The sequence below is a fragment of the Perissodus microlepis genome, chromosome 23 (genome assembly GCF_051167445.1).
Source record: "Perissodus microlepis isolate ML-2025 ecotype Zambia chromosome 23, ASM5116744v1, whole genome shotgun sequence".
In the NCBI taxonomy this organism is placed as follows: domain Eukaryota; kingdom Metazoa; phylum Chordata; class Actinopteri; order Cichliformes; family Cichlidae; genus Perissodus; species Perissodus microlepis.
Genome location: NC_140482.1, coordinates 18,464,467 through 18,485,217, shown reverse-complemented (window position 1 = coordinate 18,485,217; position 20,751 = coordinate 18,464,467).

Genomic DNA, 20,751 nt, shown 5'->3' with positions numbered 1-20,751 from the left:
ATGAAGTTGGCTGGTTTCCAAACTCCTGAAAGTCAGATTTGCCGGGCTTTTTTTTTTCTCCTTTCTCTCTCTCGTTCTCATTTTGCTTATGAGTCTGTTTAGCAGCTTCGGGCCAAAAACACACACTAAATCCCCCCGAAAGCAGTGGTAACTGTGGGCGATTAGGAGCCGCCGCAGACCCGAGACATGCCTTCTTCACCCAGCGAGGTTGTTAGGAGTGAATGACCGAACAGGCGAGCTTTGAAGCAGCCCAACAATTAAAGGATGGTGAAAACAAATTCGCATGAGGCAAGGGAGAAATCCAGCTGCTCACCATCTGACTTTCCTCGGAATCATTTGGGTTTTCTTCCATCGTTTAAAATGACTGACAGCACCTCCCAATGCTGTGATTAACAGCGTAAAATTATTGCATTATTCTGGTTTTTGTGTGTGTGTTTGTGGTTTTTTTTTTTAAAGGACAACAGGTAGAAGAGTGACAGACTCTATCTCCAGGAGAAGAATGAAGAAATTGTATGTGTGTTAAGTGGGTGTTGCACACGACAAAGCACAACTCAAGATGAGTTGAAGGCTTTTCATGTCCTAGCGACAGGTGTAGCCTGCATAACAAGAAGTCTGCATCAATCAGCTAATGACACGTTTAGTTTAGTTTTTCTAATTTCCATAAATATCTACAGTGTGTCATTTGAATGGTAGAAAGTGTATTTGTTTGTATGAACAGCGCAGAACATCTGATTTACATTTGGCTTTGAATCAAACCACTTTTTTTTAAAGAGCCATTCAAATATAGCAAAAAACAACAACAATAAAAACAAAAAACCTGGTTAACCCCCCAAAAGTCTTTAGATGTCAGAATATGAGAATAAAGTTGTATTATCATGTCTTATCCATAGACTGTATATCAATGACGGACATAGATAGCTGCAATGACCATCATGTTTTAAGGTTGCGTTAGAAACCAGAAGTTACCAGAGTCAGACTTTGCAGCTGGATCGCCTCCTCGAGGAAGATTATTATAGCTAACTAAGACTAGACCAAGACGGCAGTGGCTTATGTACACAAGTCCAGCTCAATGAAACAGTAGAATTTGTAAAATGTACCACCATTGATGAATCTTGTTTCCACCACAGAAAAAAACAAAAATTGCCCTCATTAAGTCAAAATGTCAAGTCATTGCCTCAAAATGTCAACTTACTCATAAAGTAGATTCAATAAACTAGTTTTTAAATGTTTAACTCAAAATTTCAACTTAGGTCTGCCTTGCAAAAGCAGTTTTCCAGAGGCAGAAATAAGCTTCCATACTACAGCTGTTATTAATTTGCAATTTCCTAAATAAGTCGTATACAGACTACCGACCAGGATACTAGAGGAGCCTAGCAGACAGCTTGATACCCAGAATCCACTCCTGAACCTTAAAACAGTTTTAACTGTTGACCTATATAAAAATTTCTCAATAGAGGCGAAAATGATCTTTTTTCAAGACTGTAACCATTTTTATTTCCCCTGTTAAATTGGTAATTTTAACATAGGAGCCTATGAGGATTGACTCACTTTTGGAACCAGCCTCAAGTGGGCATTAAATGAACTTAATATTTCAAATCTGCCTCATCAGAAAATGATCACTGGTAGATTTGTATGTCTTGTATGTACTAAATGTGTGCCGTGTTATGATTTTCAGGGGTTTATTACATTTAAAACCCTCAAACAAAAACAATGTTAGCAGAAATTACAGTGTTGAACGGCATTTTAAATAATATGCCTCTGGCCCGGTCTTTTTCACCTCAGTATCATATCATAACTAACACCTCCAAAATAAACACTATTACAGATCAAAAGAGGCAAAAAAAAATCCCCCAAAACAAAAAACAAGAGTTCTTCCAGTGCCCATGTTTGCCCCGCAGTCCTCCACTCTTTACCCATCAAACTACATGCTTGGGTTCAGGCTGCATGTCCTATACTATGACATATGAGGACATTGTGTGGAAAAGAAAAAAGCCTTCCAGTCCTGTTTCTCACTCTGCGTTTCACATGTGAATACCCAGCATGCATTAGGTGGCTGTGGGTAGGTGAGCCTCGGGCAAAATTATGGCTCCATGCTCAATTGTGTAGGAGGACTGTTTTTACCAAGGCACCCAGGGGCCCACATAACCTCAGCTAAGGCCTTTAATACATAGAGTACACTCATAAACCCTGTCCTGCAGACAAACATGTCCAGATGCTCTATGTATGTGCACAAAGTGTGATAATAGAGGACAATAATAGTTTCACATGAGAATATATATATATTTTTAAAAATGTCTTCCATCAAAACACCCATGCTTTGTTTCATTTCATGTTATTTAGGATACACCATGTTTCTGCCATATTTAATCAATCGTTATTATGACTGAAATTGCTTCAGTAAAGAGTTGAAGTAATAATTCTCCCACAAAAAAGAAAATAGACTGCTGTAGTTCACCCAAACTTTTGATGCATGCACTTCTTTTTCCTACAAAAAAAAAAGTAAAACTACATGCACTGATATTGAAAGAAACTTTTAAAAGATAGGAAGTTACAATCAATACCGCTGCAAGCACTTAAAGTTTATATAAATTTCAGAACTCGAATTTTGCACCATCTTGCGCTGCACGCACATTAGGATACACATCCATACGAGCTAAACCTCTCCAACACCCTCGCACTCCCCCGAGCTTTAAATAGGCAAACTGAGCACACAGACTCAGATCCAAGAAAACAGATGCTGCTACACACCAACACATGCAGAAATGAATATCAGTTTTTCAGCGTCACGTTCATCATATGTGCTCTCTCTGTCACTTTCCACACAAGCACATCATCCAATCACCCAGAAACACACATCCATGCTTAAAAAAAAAATTATCACTCCATCAGACCTGTTACTGTTCATCTGCTGTTTATAGTTGTTTTGGGTTTTTTTTAGGCTTGCTGCTTCTTTTTTCTTCCACTTGTCCAGTTTCCTTAAATTGTTAAGGACACACTGCACGCCATAGTGAGATATGATTTAAAACTGGTTCTTTGCCAAGTTGTCTGTTATGTGTAGACACAACACTGAGGTAGGGGCCTTTTTTTAGTTAGACAATTCATAGACAAAGTCAAAATCAAAGCCAGCTTTATTGTCAAACACCATATGTACAGTCTTACACAGGAATTTGAAACTGCAATGCTAGTCACTGTACACTAAAACAATAAAAAGAAAAAGCAAACAAAACTTTGAAAGACCTCAGAAAGCCTGAAAAGATAGACATAACCAAATTGATGGTCACCCACTACATTTAAAAGCCAGAAGTGACTATATTTGAACAAAATCGTATTCTTGGTTCGAGCTAGTAGGCTGCTAACTACGCTAGCATTAGGATCTCCAGTGTTTTTAACTTCCCCATCGACTTCATACATTTATTTATTCATTTATTTTTCATCCAAGAGACTAGAGGTTCTAGTTAATTTTTCCATACCACACCTTTTATTACTACACCAAGAACAGCTGTTTGAATATTGGGCGGTGCAGAGAGTAGATCCATCTATCCACTTTCTTTGTTCTGGCCTTATGTCACCAATAGCACTTTTTTTTTTCATGGGGGGAAGGGGGCAAATAGAGCCACCAGAGACTGCTGCTGCAAGCTAAAAGAAAAATAAAACACACTTTTGAAAGCAGAGTGTGTTTGTGTTTGCGTGGCAGCAATGCCACTAATCGCACTGCCTGTCTGTTTCTCTTTCACAACCTCACGCACACGCACAGATTTTACATATTTATACACAAATCAGAACAACTGATCATACGACTGTCAATCTCCGTCTTTCTCTTTGAAACTCACTTTTTCTCCCTCACACACAACACAAACACACAGACACACAAACCAATGATGCTCGGGGCTGTTTGGCGCAGCACCGTCACGCTGCCATACTGAGGAGGCAGGTGTTAATTACCGAGTGAAGCGCGAGCTAAAAAGGTGGACGGCTCGGAACAGAGAAGAAGAAATTGGACACCCTCCTCCCCATGCAGAAACACGCACACGTGCACACAAACCTCACACACCCCTGCAGTAGCAGCAGCCGCCACAACAACACACCTTTGTTCCCCAATTAGAGGCCCTACAGCTTGCGACTCCTCATCTATCGCCGCAGTGACAGCGGCTTAATCAACGCGACGCAGGCGTCTCCGAGTGCACCCGAGAAGAAATTCTCTTCACACTGCAGCTTCAGCTGAACCCAGAGCAGAGTTTTCCTTCAGTAGTCTCTGAAAGACTTTTATTTAAGAGCCCTTAAGCAAGGCATTTAGCATATGGAGCTTCATTTGCAGTGCTTTAATACTTGGTGGATTAAATCATTTATTTCACCTCATTTCCTGTACTTCTCCTGATCTGTAGCGCTAACGTGTCTTTAGATAATTTTCATTATCACCTTCTCAAAAGCAACTGATAGCAGTGGCCCTAAAGATTAGGAAAGAGGTAGAAAATAAGGAGGCCTTTTGGGTGGTGGTGGTTTAATTTGTCTTTGTGCTTCTTCGTGCAGTTTAACTTTGATAATGTTCAATAAATTCAATCTGGAAAAATATAATTATCTAAAGTTTGAGCTCAGCATTTTGTTCGAAAATGTAAATATGCTGCAAACTTTTTTGCAGCTCTGTAAACTTGTCATCATTATGATTGTGCCATTGTTTCCCTGTTTATGTGTCTTTTTATGTGCTCTTGTTATTCTTCATCTTCTATTGTTGACCTGGGTTTAATCTTTGTATTCCATATTGGAGAGAAATCTGTATATGAACCCTTTGGCTTCCATCCAAATCCATTTCACTTTATTATTTTATGTCTTAAGCTATGATTTTTCTTTCAATAGCAAAAACAGTTTCTGACATAGTTGATTTGGCAGCACTCATCGAGATGTCCCCAACTACACTGATGGCAACAGCATCGTTGCTGATGCCATTGTGGGGTTTTTTGGAGCTAGAAGTGACCTTATTTGGAAGACAGGGTGATGTGAGTCTATAAACTAACTTAGATTTTTGTTAATTAGTGCTACAAATAAACTACTAAAATTACAACATGAATTCTTTGACTGGCTGATTAGCGGTTGCTGGCTGTCATTAGGTGTTTTGGTCACAAAGAGATATATGGTATTGTACCAAAAACCTCCCTGTGATTGATTTGGTTGCTATCAGATTGCCACAGTCACCTGCAGTTTCCATAGAGGATGCCAACTTATCTGCTAACAGTCACCAACTGCTTACTGAGCATTAATGAAACTGAAAAGTGGAACACAAACTGGAAAAGAAGACTGTTTGTCTTGAAAGTAAAATTTGTGCTGTTTGAAACATGTTTTTCGTGGCAGTAAGGCAGAACTTTTACTTTGAAGGAATCTGCAACCACTGCAATATTTCAGTGACCAAAGCAGTCACAAAGAGGCTTTTGGGACAGCACCCTCTTTGTGATTGATACATATTTTTCACATTTATTAATTTTATTATTTATTATATATTTATTATTTTTTCTAATCATAGCCATAGTTATTGTTTCTTTGAGGTCTAGTGTTTTTTGGTTTGCTTATATCTGATTCCTTCTGCCTTGGTTTATTTTCCATGCCTTCCATTAATTTTAAATTGCTGTGGGACCAGTCTGTGTATTGGTTAGTTACTTCCTGATTTAGTTTGTGAGCCCCCTGTCTCTTGTGTTTTGTCTCAGTATCTAGATGCTGTTCACCTTGGCAGGGCTATTAATACACACAAGGTGTATCAATAGCCCTACCCTTCTTTTGTTCTTTTTCAGATTACCTGTGTGTGTTCCCTGCTTGGATTCGGCTTGCTTTCACACTATTTCGGTTGTGTATGGACTTCTGTTAGATTTGGGCTATCCACCTATTGGATTAAAGGTGCTTTTGGGTCTGCATTTGGGTCCTCGTTCTCATCACAAAACTCTGGCCTAAATTAAGTCACTGAATTGGACCTCTTGGCTGTCCAGTGACAACCAGTCACCTCCACCAATACAGGTTTTTCAGAGAGCATGCTCAGAGCAGCTAAAAACAGTGTACAATGTCATGTACAGGTCCAGTGCACAGCCAAATTAGGCAGAGTACAATTAACAACTTGTCAGTTAACCTTAACTCACAACTACAGTTTATTCTGTGCGTTCTCGCCATGTGCAAAAAAACGCAAACCCCCCCTTTTTTTAGATTTACTTTAAAGAAGAACTCCTTGTGAGTACTGCATGGACCCTGTATATCCTCCAACATGTGGGTGGTCTTTTGGAAACTCTCAGGCTTTCATCTTTCATTAAAAAAGAAACCCTCTCCGTATAATGCTGGTAGCCAAAGAACTTCTCTCATTTTTTGAGAAAAAAAAGTTTTGGCTTGGGAGTTTTACAACAGCCTGACACCGTTGGTGGTCACTCTGCAAGACCTGAAGCCTTTGCAGGAGTGAAACTGGAGATCATCATGTTCCTGAGTACTCACACCTCAGTGTCATCCACCAAAAAGGAGATGGAGGAGGTATGAGGAAGAGGACTAAAAAAAGACCCTGACGATTTCAACCGAAAATTCAATGTGGCATCACATATGGGACACATAAGGTCTGTCTTTTATAGTTTCCTTTTGTGTGTGTGTGTCAGTTTCAAAGTAAGACTCCCAGTGCATTTGAAGGTATGCAAAACTGGCGACATGTGTAGCCATCATAAGGTCTGTGTCTATCTGTGTTTCATTTTTTTTTGGGGGGGGGGGGGGGGTGGCGGCGCAGAGAAGCACGGGCGTTTAGAGAGGGTGTGTGTGTGTGTGTCTGTGTGTCTGTGTAAGGGGGGGGAGGAGGTGGTTGAGGGCGCCACAGGTTTGAGGCAGATGGGCTCTGTGTCAGCCATGACAGGCGGCCAGGCTTCCTCAGCTTCCTCTGCACATTTTTGGAGCCCAACACACACACATACACACACGCACACACACTGAAACACACACCCCTCCCTCCACATCTCTCTGATCAGGTAAATCTGGGCACCCTGTGGAAAGTTCTGGGGGATGAATTTCGCCCGAGGCTGTGAGTTTTGTGACTCGGCCCCATCTGTCACAGATCTTCACCGGCCTCAGCTGCCAGGAGGGACTGCACCTCCTCCTCTACCACCACCACCACCACCTCCTGCTCCTCCTCTTCTTCCTCTCTCAGAAAGATAGAGATAGAGGGGAGGGGGATAAAGTGGAGGCACAGAGGGACGTGCGATTAAATACATGGAGATTAAAGTGTGCTATTTCTCATTTGTTGAGTGCTGTTTACCTGTGTTGCTCTGCTGCCGCTGCTGCTGAGGCTGCGGCACACAGACAGCAATCAAGGTACTAAATCAAATATTTCAGCAAATGAAACATGAATCAAACCATATTGCGGCGGCAGCAGCTCGGCTTTCAGGAGCTTTTTGAGGTAAAATTGTGTTTGATCGCAACAGTCAAAGGGCCTGAAGCATCAAACAAAAACATGTCAATGAGGAGGAAAGAAACAAAATCAACTAAACATTTTCACCACAGGCGGATATATCCCTGAATTCTAAGGGATAAAAAGGTAATTCATCCAATTTAAAGAGGAAACAAGTGTTTATATTTGATGCTGCGTTTAGATGAAGAGCGCTGGGAGTTAAGAGGCTGTGCATGACAAAGATATTATGCGATATTAATCTGAAAAGCTTGTTTTCTTGCAGAGACAGCGCAACAGCATTTGTCTTTTTGATGATCTTAAGAGGAGACACTACAGGTGAAGAGCAGGAATTTTATTAAATTAAATATGCTGTGTTTAAATATGCAAAGGTTTAATTTATATGTGTGGCTTGTTTTTGTTTTTTTGTTTTTTTTAAAAGCTGAACATTGGCTAAATGCAGATTCAAGATTTGTGATTCATGTTTTTTTTTCTTTTTTTTCTTTTTTTTTACATATCTCTGCCAAAGTTTTTCTTGTGGCGGGAGAATTTGAAGTTAATCTTTTTTTTTAAATGACTGTAATTCCAAAAAAAAAGTTCTTTATGGGCACAATGTTGGAAATAAAATGTCCTAGAATTTGTGTACATCTTTGAAAAATGAAAAACAAAAAAAACTGAATATGTTGAGGGAGTTTTTGCTCCAGAGAATGATGAATACATTACATTAATACAGATAATCGATTAAATGTAGATGAGAAATTCACCGATTAAAGAAAAAATATCACCATGCGACTTCCCAAAGTTGTTACTTACTTTAAGACAGCTAAATATGCAAAATGTGATGTTTAAACATGCACATGAGGGGCTGTCTTTACAAATTAATAGTTTTTTGAACTTTATATAAATACATAAATCAAGAAATATCGTCAAAGCAAGAAAAAGAGGCAGTTTTACAGATGTTGTATAAAGTTTAGTGTGTGTAAGTGATGATGAAGAGATTTCTAAAAAAAAATCTGCCTCCTTACATGCAGTTTAATTCACTTTAACAAGAAATGACTGTTTATGGGATTATGCATAACAAATGCATTTTTTAAAATCTTGCCTACGTATATTTGTAGCATTTTGTCTCAATATTTGCGTATCACTCTTCTCACATATTAGATATGAAGGGTTTTTAACCCTTTAAGACCTACCATAGAACCAAGTCCGCCAGAGCTTATATTTTTACATGCTGTGGAGCCATTTTTGGGAGCATTTCAAGTTGATATACATCAATACAACTATTATAGCCCAAATTGTAATAATATGTATGCATTAAGTGCATAGAAATTACATAAATTGCAAAAATGTGCAATAAACTACCAAAAAATTGAAAATCGTTTTGTTTTTTTTAACATATATTTCTAGTTAGAGAAATTTAAGAGGCTTATCCCTCAAAACCGTAAATATAAAAAAGTTGCACAAAATAGTTTCCCACCACAGGAAATTTATTTTGAGTGTCTTCAGAGTTTTATTTTTGAAATACACCAATTTTTATATACTGCAGGAAAAACGAAAATAAATATTATAATGCAAATTTGCAAAAAAAACAGCATATGCATCAAAATAAACTATTTCCAGCAGTGCAATTTGAGTCCTAAGCATCCCAGAAACGACACAAAAAGTCATAAAGTCAAACATAACTTTTAAAAACACCAGTATAGGCTCATAAGGCCCTGATGGTAAAAAAAAAACTAGATTTCCGCAAAATTACGTCACTTCCGGTTTCGGGCAGGTCATGGCGGACATGCGATAGTTCGCACTGATGGACGTAGGAAGTGTTACGAACAGCTGATCGGATCGGCAAAGCGTGTTTCTGGAATATTATGTTTTTGTTGCTGCAAGTGCTTTTTATGCGGTTTTTGCAAAGTTATATGTGGAAGGAAACTGTGACCTAGGAAAAGGTGATGGCATAAGATGTAAGTACAACTCCTCTGGTTTCATATGCAAAAAAAATTATTGCGCTAGCTTACGCGGTTGCAGTGCTACCTGGATTTAAAAATAGTTACGCAAAACAGAGCGTGCCCGCTCCCACCGAGGGGATTTTAAAAATGTCTTTATATTCCTTCATAAAACAAAAAATAACTTCAGCAGCTACAAAATCTCAAATTCTGCCATGTTCATGGAGAAAATGAATTCACTGCATAAATGTTCAACAGAAAATATTAAATAAACATCTAAATGTGTGTTTATGAAATTTTCTTTTTATCATTCTCAAAGCAAAGCAGCTCAAAATCTCAAAAGTGAGCAATGCAGGAAAAAAAGACTTTTCAGGGCGAGAGGTGGGGGCCGCAGCTAATAGATAATAAATAAATGATAATAAAAAATAATGACATTTGTTTCTGTAGAGTCTTTTTAAAACAGAGACGTTTTCACCAAAGGTGATTTGAAGAGAAAGGGAGTATAAGAACATGAAATACACAAAATGAAAGACAACTGTATTCATAAAAGGTGGAAATAGTAAAAGTTTAAGAAGACGACATGAATGTTATACAAAGGCCAGCTCAGTTTTTCGGGTTGTCAGAGGTATCGTTGCACAGTGTTGATGCTAAAACAGTAAAGGGGTCTGTTTTCTGAGCTGAGATCTCAAGCTGACGATACAGAAACACAGAATATTAGTGATACAAAAATATGACCTGCCAGAGAGAATGTGCACATGAAAGATCAGGATTTAATGACTGAGCAGACGGAGCTCATGCTACAACAAGCATCAGACTTTATATTTCTATATTACACCAAAAACTATCACGACATAGCATGTATGAGATAGGTGATTATATTCTCTGTTACTATATCATCCTCTGCAAATAAGCCACAATTAAAATAGCAGCATAGCTTCTGGTCTGCTGAAGAAAGGCCTTAAAAAACACTGATGTCCCTAAAAGTATAAAAAATTGATAACTGAATTGATTTTCAAAGGTAATATGAACGTAGCGGATGCATACATTTGTAATTTGGCAAAAGCCTCCAGCAGTACATTGAGGGTTAACAGCGGTCCAGAGGAAATGCCTAATTCATCCACTTTGGTTTGGTTCCTCTCCGAGTTATTTCCTGTTGGAAGAGCCCTACAAAGTGCTGCCAGATCAGCGAGCATGAATCATCTCTATATGAACTCTGTTTTTTACTGCTACACGTCGCTGTTCAGCTGATGCTTTTATCCAGAAAAAGATCAGATGTGAGCAGCGGATGAAGGGGGGTAAAATTCCCCCGGAATGGCGACTGCAAGGAGCCAGTGGTGAGGGGGGTCAAAGGTCAGCGCCATAGGCGTGTAGAGAATACATGTATGGGGCATTCCTGGATGTAGTAAATGACGGGGTGTGACAGAAGTGGTGAATGAGGAAAAAGGAATATGTGCGAGCACAGGGAGGCGAACAGACCACAGGCGAGATAAAGTTTCTGTTCTGGTGTTGTTTCTGGATACGATGCTAATGATGCTTGGGGCTGGATCTGGACGAGTGACCTACAAAATGTGATAGGTAAAATTGGAGGTTTAAAAAAAGGCAATAAAAAAAGAGAAATCTCAAATATTAATGTGTTACAGTGTCCTAAAGGCAGTTAAACTGGTTCATAGACAGATTACTTTATTAGTGAGCCAGGGATAGATTCATAGGACTAATTTATGCTTCTTTGTTTGCTTTAAGTTTACATTTGCACATGTAAGGTTCAAACATTAACAAAACCTTTAAAAAGACTTATTTACCATCTCATGAAAAAGAAAGAGTCTCACAGGACTCTCTGCACTCCTGTGAAAAACAGTCCACCCTTACTGCTTCCAGAGCTCCTCTATGAAAGCAGAAGTTTTGGCAGTTTGCATGTCTGGAGCATTCCAGTGTTTAACATAATGCTACAACCTACAATCAAAAAACCCAAGAGCTACATCTCAGACTCTACAGGCCTCAGTTAGCATGTTATATGTTAAAGATGGTGACAGTACAATTAGATAAAGACTGAACAAGCATGGCTTGTCTGGAAGGATTGCAAGGAGAAACAAAAAGACCTCAGGAACAATGTCCTTTGGACAGATAAGACCAAAGGGGAACTTTTTGGTCATAAAACCAAACAGCATATCATACCCTCAGCACGGTGATGATTTGAGATTGTTTTGCAGCCACAGGCCCTGCGCAACTTGCAGTCATTGAGTAGACCCCGAACTTCTCTCTATAGCAGTATTCTAGAGTCAGACTTGAGGACATCTGTCTGATAACTTGGGTCATGCAACAGGAATAAGGAAAGAATCAACGTGCTAAAATGGTCCAGTCAAAGACCAGACCTCAGCTTCACTAAAATGCTTTGGGGGGGACCTTAAACTGACAGACCTTGCCTTGTGCATAAAATCTAAATGAACTGAAGCAACTCTGTACAGAAGAGTGGGTCAAAGAAATGATCAAAGTTCCTCTAGTGACCACTTGAGAGGGACTAAAATATCTTTTACCTCTGTGATTAGTTTTAATTTGAATTCCTTCATGACTCATTTAAACTTTATAAAGCTTCAAGTTGAGGATGTGGCCGCTTTAACTGACTGGTAGAAGCAGTAATAGATGCCTATAGCTGCTCACCTCTACCTTTTCAAGTCACTGAACTGGACATCTAGATTGTCTCTTTGTGGTTGCTGCTTATTAGAGCAGCGGTCCCCAACCTTTTTTGCTCCGGTTTATGCCCGACAATATTTTCACGGACCAGCCTTTAAGGTGTCGCGGATAAATACAACAAAATAAAACTATTACCGGTACCGAAAAAAAGAAGATTTATTCATAACACATGTGAAAAGACCCAGGAAAACCGAGTTAACGATAAAAACGATAACAAAATAACGCTGAAAACCGATAAAAACCCTGAAAACGATACATTTCACACCTGAGCCTCTACTCTCGCGGCCCGGTACCAAACGACTCACGCACCGGTACCAGTCCGAGGCCCGGGGGTTGGGGACCGCTGAATTAGAGCACAAACATCTTAGACCAACTTTGTGCTCCAATTTTGGCGATTGGCATCCAAGTCCATGCAAATGCACCCATGCAGTTTGAGCTTTCTAACTAAGCTTGGAAGTGTTAGCAGTTCATCCTTTTATCCAAATATGGTCACTTCTGGTTCCAAAGTAGCTAACGTGATGGCAGCCAAAATGCTTACATTAAGAGTTCAAAATGCAGAGTCAAAAAACAACTGAATGACCCCAGTGGTGGTTATGTCTATCTTTTAACGTTTCTGATTAACATTCTATTAACCCTTTAAGACCTACCATAGAACCAAGCCCGCCAGAGCTTATATTATATTTTTACATGCTGTAGTGTCATTTTTGGGAGCATTTCAAGTTGCTGTACATCAATACAACCATTATAGCCCAAATTTTAATAATATGTATGCATTAAGTGCATAGAAATTACATAAATTGCAAGAAAGTGCAATAAACTACAAAATTTTTTTTAATCGTTTTTGTTTTTTTTAACATATATTTCTAGTTAGAGAAATTTAAGAGGCTTTTCCCTCAAAACTGTAAATACAAAAAAGTTGCACAAAATAGTTTCCCACCACAGGAAATTTATTTTGAGTGTCTTCATAGTTTTATTTTTGAAATACACCAATTTTTATATACTGCAGGAAAAACGAAAATAAATATTATAATGCAAATTTGCAAAAAAGCAGCATATGCATCAAAATAAACTATTTCCAGCAGTGCAATTTTAGTTCGAAGCAACGACACAGAAAGTCATAAACTCAAACATAACTTTTAAAAACACCAGTATAGGCTCATGAGGCCCTGATTGTAAAAAACTACATTTCCGCGAAAATTACGTCACTTCCGGTTTTGGGCAGGTAATGGCGGACATGCGATAGTTCACGCTGACGTCTATTCTAACGTAGGAAGTGTTATGATCAGCTGATCGGATCGGCAAAGCCTGTTTCTGGAATATTATGTTTTTGTTTCTGCGAGCGCTTTTTATGCAGTTTTTGCAAAGCTATATGTGGAAGGAAACCGTGACCTAGGACAAGCTGATGGCATAAGATGTAAGTACAACTCCTCCGGTTTCATATGCAAAAAAAATTATTGTGCTAGCTTACCTGGTTGCAGTTCTACAAGGATTTAAAAGTAGTTGCGCAAAACGGAGCGTGCCCGCTCTGACCGGTTTTAAAGGGTTAACAGCTGTTGGTGCTTTGTCAGCACATTGTAGAACAGAACAGACAAGAGAAGGATGGAGACAGACACACCTGATGAACTTCCACTCTAAAGAGTTGTTTCTGCTGGTAGTTGGCACTACGCGATCAAAACTTTAAGAACTTAGAATATTGTGGAGATAAATGTCCCTAAAAGGAGCATTTATTGAAAGTGGAGAGAAAAACAACCTTTTGTATGACTGAATTTTATTTTTGCAAAGATGCTGATTCAGTAAGGAGTCTTTTTATTCAAGACTTTAAGACTCTTTCTGCCTTTGTTCTGTTTTCTTAGCCTGACCGAGGTTTTAAGTTCTCCTCCTATTAAAACAGTGTTCTTCCTCCCTACCATTGCCAGCAGGGGACCATCCAATTCGTGTGGTCTTTCCACAGTGTATTTTATGTCCTTTCTTCCTCCCCTAGCCCCAACTGGTCACGGAAGATGCCTTTCCCTTCCTGAGCCTGATTCTGGTGCAGGTTTTCTTTTAAAAGGGTATTTTTCCTTTCCACTGTCGCCAAGTGCTTACTCTTAGTGGGATGATAGCTTGTTGGGTTTTCTCTCTATTATTTCAGGGTCTTTACCTTACATTATAAAGCACCTTGAGATGACTGTTCTTGTTATTTGTTGCTATATAAATAAAACTAAACTGAACTGAACAGAATTATAATAAATAACCTTGTGATGTAAAGCACCTTACGATGACAGTTCATTTGTAATAGCACTATACATAAACCCAAATTAAACTGTACACTGTGTAGTTGTAATTAAGCAACAAATAATTACAACTTTCTACAACAGCAAAATCAAAATTAGACTCAGCCATCAAGACGAGAAAAAAAGCTGTTGATTTAAGGTAAAAATGTGGGGAGCAGCTTGAGTTTTATATTCATGATTTATTTGTTCTCCTTCTCTCTGTATTTGGTGAAAGCTGTCACATCAGCTTCCATTCAGCATCTTAATGCTTGTTGGATTTCTGTTGCTTTCTTTTCCAAACTTCTGCCACTTGCAGTAAAATGTCAACTTTTCCCAGAACTTAAAAAAAAAGAAGAAAAAAAGCCTTACTTAACTTGACAGCAACACATTTTGGTTCCTGTTTACATAAAACGGTTTGGAAAGGACTTCGCGTTGCCAGACAGTTGTGGACTTTTCTCATCCCCACTCCCTGCAGAGCAGCGTGTTGTCTTAAAGCTGAAGCTACTTACATGAAATATCACCAGCACTGGAGTAATGAGCTTTTTTTTTTTTTTTTTTTTACAGGATGGCAAAAAATACATTTCTTTAAAAAAAAAACCCCACAACAACGGTGGCTCTCTGTTTTTTTGGAAGAAAACTCCGTAAACGTTCCTTGGAGTGGATGGGATGAGGAGATAACGAAACAGACGGGAGGTTTTACACGCGACCAAAATCTGCTACGAGGAGCCAAGCAAAAGCAGAAACTACAGCAGAGGCCAGACGAGAAGGAGAAAACATGGGCCTCTTTCAAATCACAAAAAAACCCATACAATTAAAAAAAGAAATGGAGAAAGGCGGAGGATTAAAACTCACCCCCCTCTTTTTTTCTTCTTCTTTTTTTTTTACTAACTAACGAAGAAAGTCTGGGGTTGTTGAGGACAAATCTTACAAAGAATAATAAAAAAAAGTGCACCTTATGAAACATATGGACACTTGGCACATTTTTTGGCACCCTCTTAATAGTTCCACTCCCAAAGTCAGATTCTGTGGTTTTCAAGTGCCGCTGCTGCATATGGAAGTGTTAAACTTTTTGTCACCTTTAATTGACATCATATTGTGTCGGCTGAACTTTTGAAACATCATGGTAAACACTTTTCCCCCCGCCGCTATGCTACGCTAAGCTACGGATCGACCCGAGCGAAAGAAGGAGTGGAGGAGCCTGATCATCCAGGAAGGTTTTTTTTTTTTTTTTTAATTTGGGGTGCTTTTCCTCTGTGAGGAAAGTAGCTCGCGGTAATGCAAGAGACTTTGGGAAGGAAAAGGAGAAGCTAAGTGCACTGAAACGGCATACGACATCAAAATTTATACTGTGTGTGAAATGGAATGAGTTATCAAAAAAGTAAAGCTCGAATTAGGTAGGTTGACTCTCCCTTCTGGGCAGATCTTTGTAGGATGACAGCGGGAAGAAGAAGAAGAAGAAAACGTGGAGTGCAAAACTCTGGTTAGCAGCCGGCTCTCCCTTGGACATTGGTTTATAAAACGAGGGGATGTGGGCGGAGTGACAAGACACATGATTGATTAATGACTTACTTTTCCACTTAAAGGCCACAGCTACTTTATGCTCGCGTTCATTTAACTTTAATTTATGAGGGAATGCTAAGGTAAGGCGGGATCGGCGCTCGTCGGCTCACTCAGGAGACAAGGTTGGTGTCAGGAGAGCTTTGGTTGTCTTGGTAGAGAAACTCTATCTCAAGCGTGTCTGTGTGTGAGTGTGGAAGGCTTCAGTCTGCGCGTTTGAGGCTGCGTCATAAATAATGCACTCCATCTAAAAAGGGAAGGCTCTCCAATTAATGCACAGACAAATGGGAAACTGTGAAAAAGACAAGTTTGCACATAGCAAAAATTCTCTTTTTTGTCCCTTCTCACCCCCTGTTGTGCAAAAGTACTCGGCATCACCTCAAGGAAGTCCAAGAAAGACGCTAAATTCTGTTGAGTTTGGAGCCTTTTAAGCACCACTGTGCTACATTTTACTCTCTTATGTGTCTGATATCCAGTTTTGTGTCGACTGAAAAGTTTGCCATGAATTCCTTTTGACACCAAACCACCTATAAGAAATCTTATTTTTTGAAAAACATGCCTCAGAGCCTCATTTTGATCACGTTTTGGCTTTTGCACGTCGCCATATGTTGTTGTTTACCTCCCCTCCCGTTTCCAACGTCTTTGCATTTCGTGATGCTTGAAAGTGAGAAATGTCAAAGGGACTGTTTGGTTAATTAAAGGTTAAAGAGATAAAAGTAACCCAGGCTCTCTGTGTTCATCTCCAGAGAAACCCTCATCGCTAAGCTGCTTTTTTCTTCGCTGATCAAACGAATTAAAAATAAAGATTTTTAAAGAGGTCAGATCATTTCATTTTACATATGCATGGCTTCCCTTACCCCATCCGTGAAGTACCTGAACACATCGTGTTCCTCCTCGTGTGCTAAAAGCCCGGCGCTCAGGTGTGTGTATCCAGCTCAGCTGCGGGGAACAAAATACAAATGCATATTTTATGGGACAAAAACCTCAAAGCCAAACCTAGATATTAGTCACTTTAGTAATTAAAAATGTATATTGCTCTGCGCCGTCTCACACTGTGCATTATTAAAGACAGAATTTTCTCTCTTTTTTTGTTTTTTTTTTCCCCTCACAGCCCCCCTCTCCTCCTCCTTCAAACTTACATCGACTCAAAAGGACTTTTAATGCAAAACACTCCCTCGGAGTGGCTGCGCGCACTTCGCTCGACTCCTCCGGGTGACTTAGCAGACGTGTAGCAGATGAGGAAAAAAAAGAAAAAATACACAGGGAATTTGTATTGGAAGGAGTTCATGCGCAGGTGCCTCAGACAGGGTGTATTGTAATTACAGCAAATCGCATTTGTTTTAGGGGAATACAGCGCAGACACTCGAACGCAGCACAAATGATGGATGTGGATGTAGGTGAGCAGAATGTGGTTTGTAGTGTGTCAAAAACATGCCTTCATCACTACACAAGATGTGAAAAAAGGGCATGATGCTATCCTGATTAGTTTAATGAATAAATGCAAATCATCTCCTGGATATTTAAAAAATAAAAACTGTGTGTGATGACAGAGGTAATTAAAGTCTTTCTTCTGTGCTGTGGAGCCAGTGTTTATTAGTCACCCGAATCACTCAGAGGCTGTGAGAAATAATCGGAGGTTTTTATGAAACAACGCAGAATTTAGGGAGTTCTGCATTCCCAATGTTTCATCTGTTATAAGGTACACTCACAGAGTTAATAGGCATAGATGACCTCAATTGTGTAGAAATGATTACACTGGATTACACTGAGTGTATGGACAGGCTGAAGGGATATCAGGTGTGGTAGACACAGTAAAAAAAACCCCTCTAAACTTAATGCCCCCCCCTCTTTAAGAGCTCACTCTCTTCTGATTGGCTGCCCCTCACCTGGCTTCCACATACAAAGCCCATTTTATTTGGTCATGTTAAAAATGTGACAGACCTCGATCAACATTAATGTTTGGACAGCGGCCATTGGTAGTATAAATACTTTTTGCAAGGCAATGTGGGATACTCTGAGTCTACTATACACTGCAAAACAAACAAACAAACAAAACCTGTAAAAATACAGTAAAATGTCTATTTTAAAATGGAGGAAGTTTCTGTATTTATTGTTTTAACCACCCAGTGCATTTTATCACAATTTTATCAGCGTTTACAGAAATCCTACTTACGTTAAAAAAACAAACAAATAAAAAACAAAATGGTTGAAGATGAACAGTGCATTTTTTAATTGAGTGATTTATTGATTTATTATACTGTATGGAATATGGTAATAACCGTTAAACGTTTGGAAGGCGTGACAAAAAAAATCCACTATACAGTGAGTTTCAGACACAACAAGTAAATCTCAAAACTTACTGGGATTTTTGTACTATTTTTGACACGTCAAAAAACGCTGCTTAGTAAAGCATGACTAATCACATTAATTTGCTTTTATTTGTAAAAAATAGACCTACAGTATATCATTGTACTACAATATTTATATGTATATATTTTATGAAAATAAAGTATTCAAATATATATACAAAATAACATATCCTGCACAAAATGCATTTAAAAAATATATAAACTTGAAAATGAAGTAGATAGTGATCAAACACACAAAGACACACAAAATATAACAACGAATATAAAAATTGTGAATAATTAATAATAATTCTCAATAGGGAATTTTCTTTCTTTTCTTTAATCTTGGCTGTGATGGACTTCCGTACATCCTACCTTCATTTGTAGTTTTAGTCACTTAATCTTTTTTCTTTTTTTTTAATAATACATGATACATAAATAAATAATGCATAATATTTTTTTAATAATACAGTATACAATATAAAATATCCTCCACAAAATAAATTTAAAAATATTTAAAAAATTTAAATAAAGTGCATACTTATCCATGCAGGCAAATACACAAAGACCCAAAAATATATTATTGATAGAATGATAATTAATAATAATTCTTAGTAACAAATATTCTTTTAAACTTTTCAGGTTTGTAATCATCTTGCCCGTTTTGGGCTTCCGTACAACTACCTGCATTTATAGTTCCAGTGAATAATCCATTTTCATTCCACTGAATATTTCACAGGTGATGCATTGAGTCGAAAAATGATAAAGTCTGACCAGATGAACCCGTGCTAACATTTCATTCACAGTCCAAACATTGACTTTAGGAAAACACAGATCCACTGAGGTTCATGTGCACTCTTACCACTGCACTTTAACTCTACTATATAGAATCTAATTACTTCATTACAGCAGGCTGCACGAAGCCCTTCCTATCTTTAATGTGTGTATTCAAATTAAAGTATGGAATTACAAGCTGCTAATGCCTTCAAAAAGACGACCAATTATGCATCAAAGTGATCCGAGTGGCACCGATGCTCGCCGTGAATCCACTCTCACTTAACAAAGAGGAAGTGATAACGCTCGCGCGCGTGCGCGTGCACAGAGCGCACGTATAACTCAGTCATGAGACACACAGCAGTTACTTCTTTCATGGCGTCACATATTAGTCACAAGGAGTCTTCCACATAAAGTTTACCCTGCCTAATCTATTACCCTCTAAATGGGATTTTAATTGAATTGGCGTCAAAACGACAAACAATGACGCCTCTGTTGCAATTAATAAAATCACAGCGCAGAATCTATGAGGCTTGATATGAACCTCCATTCAAATCTAGTTCATTAATGTAAATGCAAGCCATTGAAAGAGGGTCCCAATATTTCAATCACCCCCCCTCCCCACTGATGATAGTTTGATTTTGAAAAGGGGGCCCGACAACAGAAAACAGAAAGAGAGGGAGCAAAGGAAGGGGGAGAGAAAAAGCTGTTCTGATAAAGATGAAAAGATCGTGATGACACCTTTTATTCAAGTTAAAATAATGAGGAGTACAGATGCACAAAGGCAGGAGAAAAAAAAGCTATGAATGCAGCAGAGGAATTGATGAAATCTTTCAAAAAAAAGTTCAAACTATTTTTCTTTTTGAACATTTTCTCACAAATTGCAAATTACTGGTGGGTGAATTTTAATAAACTTGCACTCATCACTTTTAATGCAGAGAAATAAGTACTATTGCTGGTTTTACAAAGCAGTTACACTGTTTTTTGTTTTCTTTTAAAATGAGAGCCCTTCTGCTACCAGTGGCTGAGTAAATACAATGAGGTGATTAAAAGGGGGGAATGCTTAAAGCGCGGTGCTAATTAAATGGGTATGCTAATGTTGTCATACTTAGCAGATGGAAGAAGAATCACTTAAGTGTAATGCACATGTTATGGTATTTTCGACATGACATGGAGGCCCCTCGTGGGATCGCTCTCTGCCGTCACGTCGTGTTTCACAACTACTGCAAACAGCACGTACACACACACACACACACACACACACACACACACAAGCAAACACAAACCTTCAGTGACACTGTTCAGCCTTCAAAGTTGTGAGTGTGTGACTGGAGCCACCCATATGCACACAGTGACACACACTGTACAGATTTCAGTCAAATGTGTCACTTCTGAGGGCTGTTAAAAAAGTTTGTTGAGAAGAAAACCAAGTGTAAATGTTCTTGATATGAAATAATTTTATTTCCCTACCAATATTTTTGCTAGGAAACAAGGAATATGTGCAGTGATGTATTAAAATGTGTGCAAACCTGCATGGAACTACAGCATATAAGGTAAAAACTTGAGAGTCAATATTTGCATCTTTATTCTTCAGCACAGTCTGAACTCTCTTAGGCAGCTTTCTTGTCATTTCTTTAAGTAGTCTTCAGGAATATTTCTCCAGGCTTCTTGAAGGACATTCAAAACTCTTCTTTGGATGTTTCTGCCTTTTGTTCTGTTCTCTGTCAACATGATCCCACACTGCTTCAATCCATGCATGATAGAGCTCCACTGTGTGTTTTTCTATCCAGGTATGATTTTAC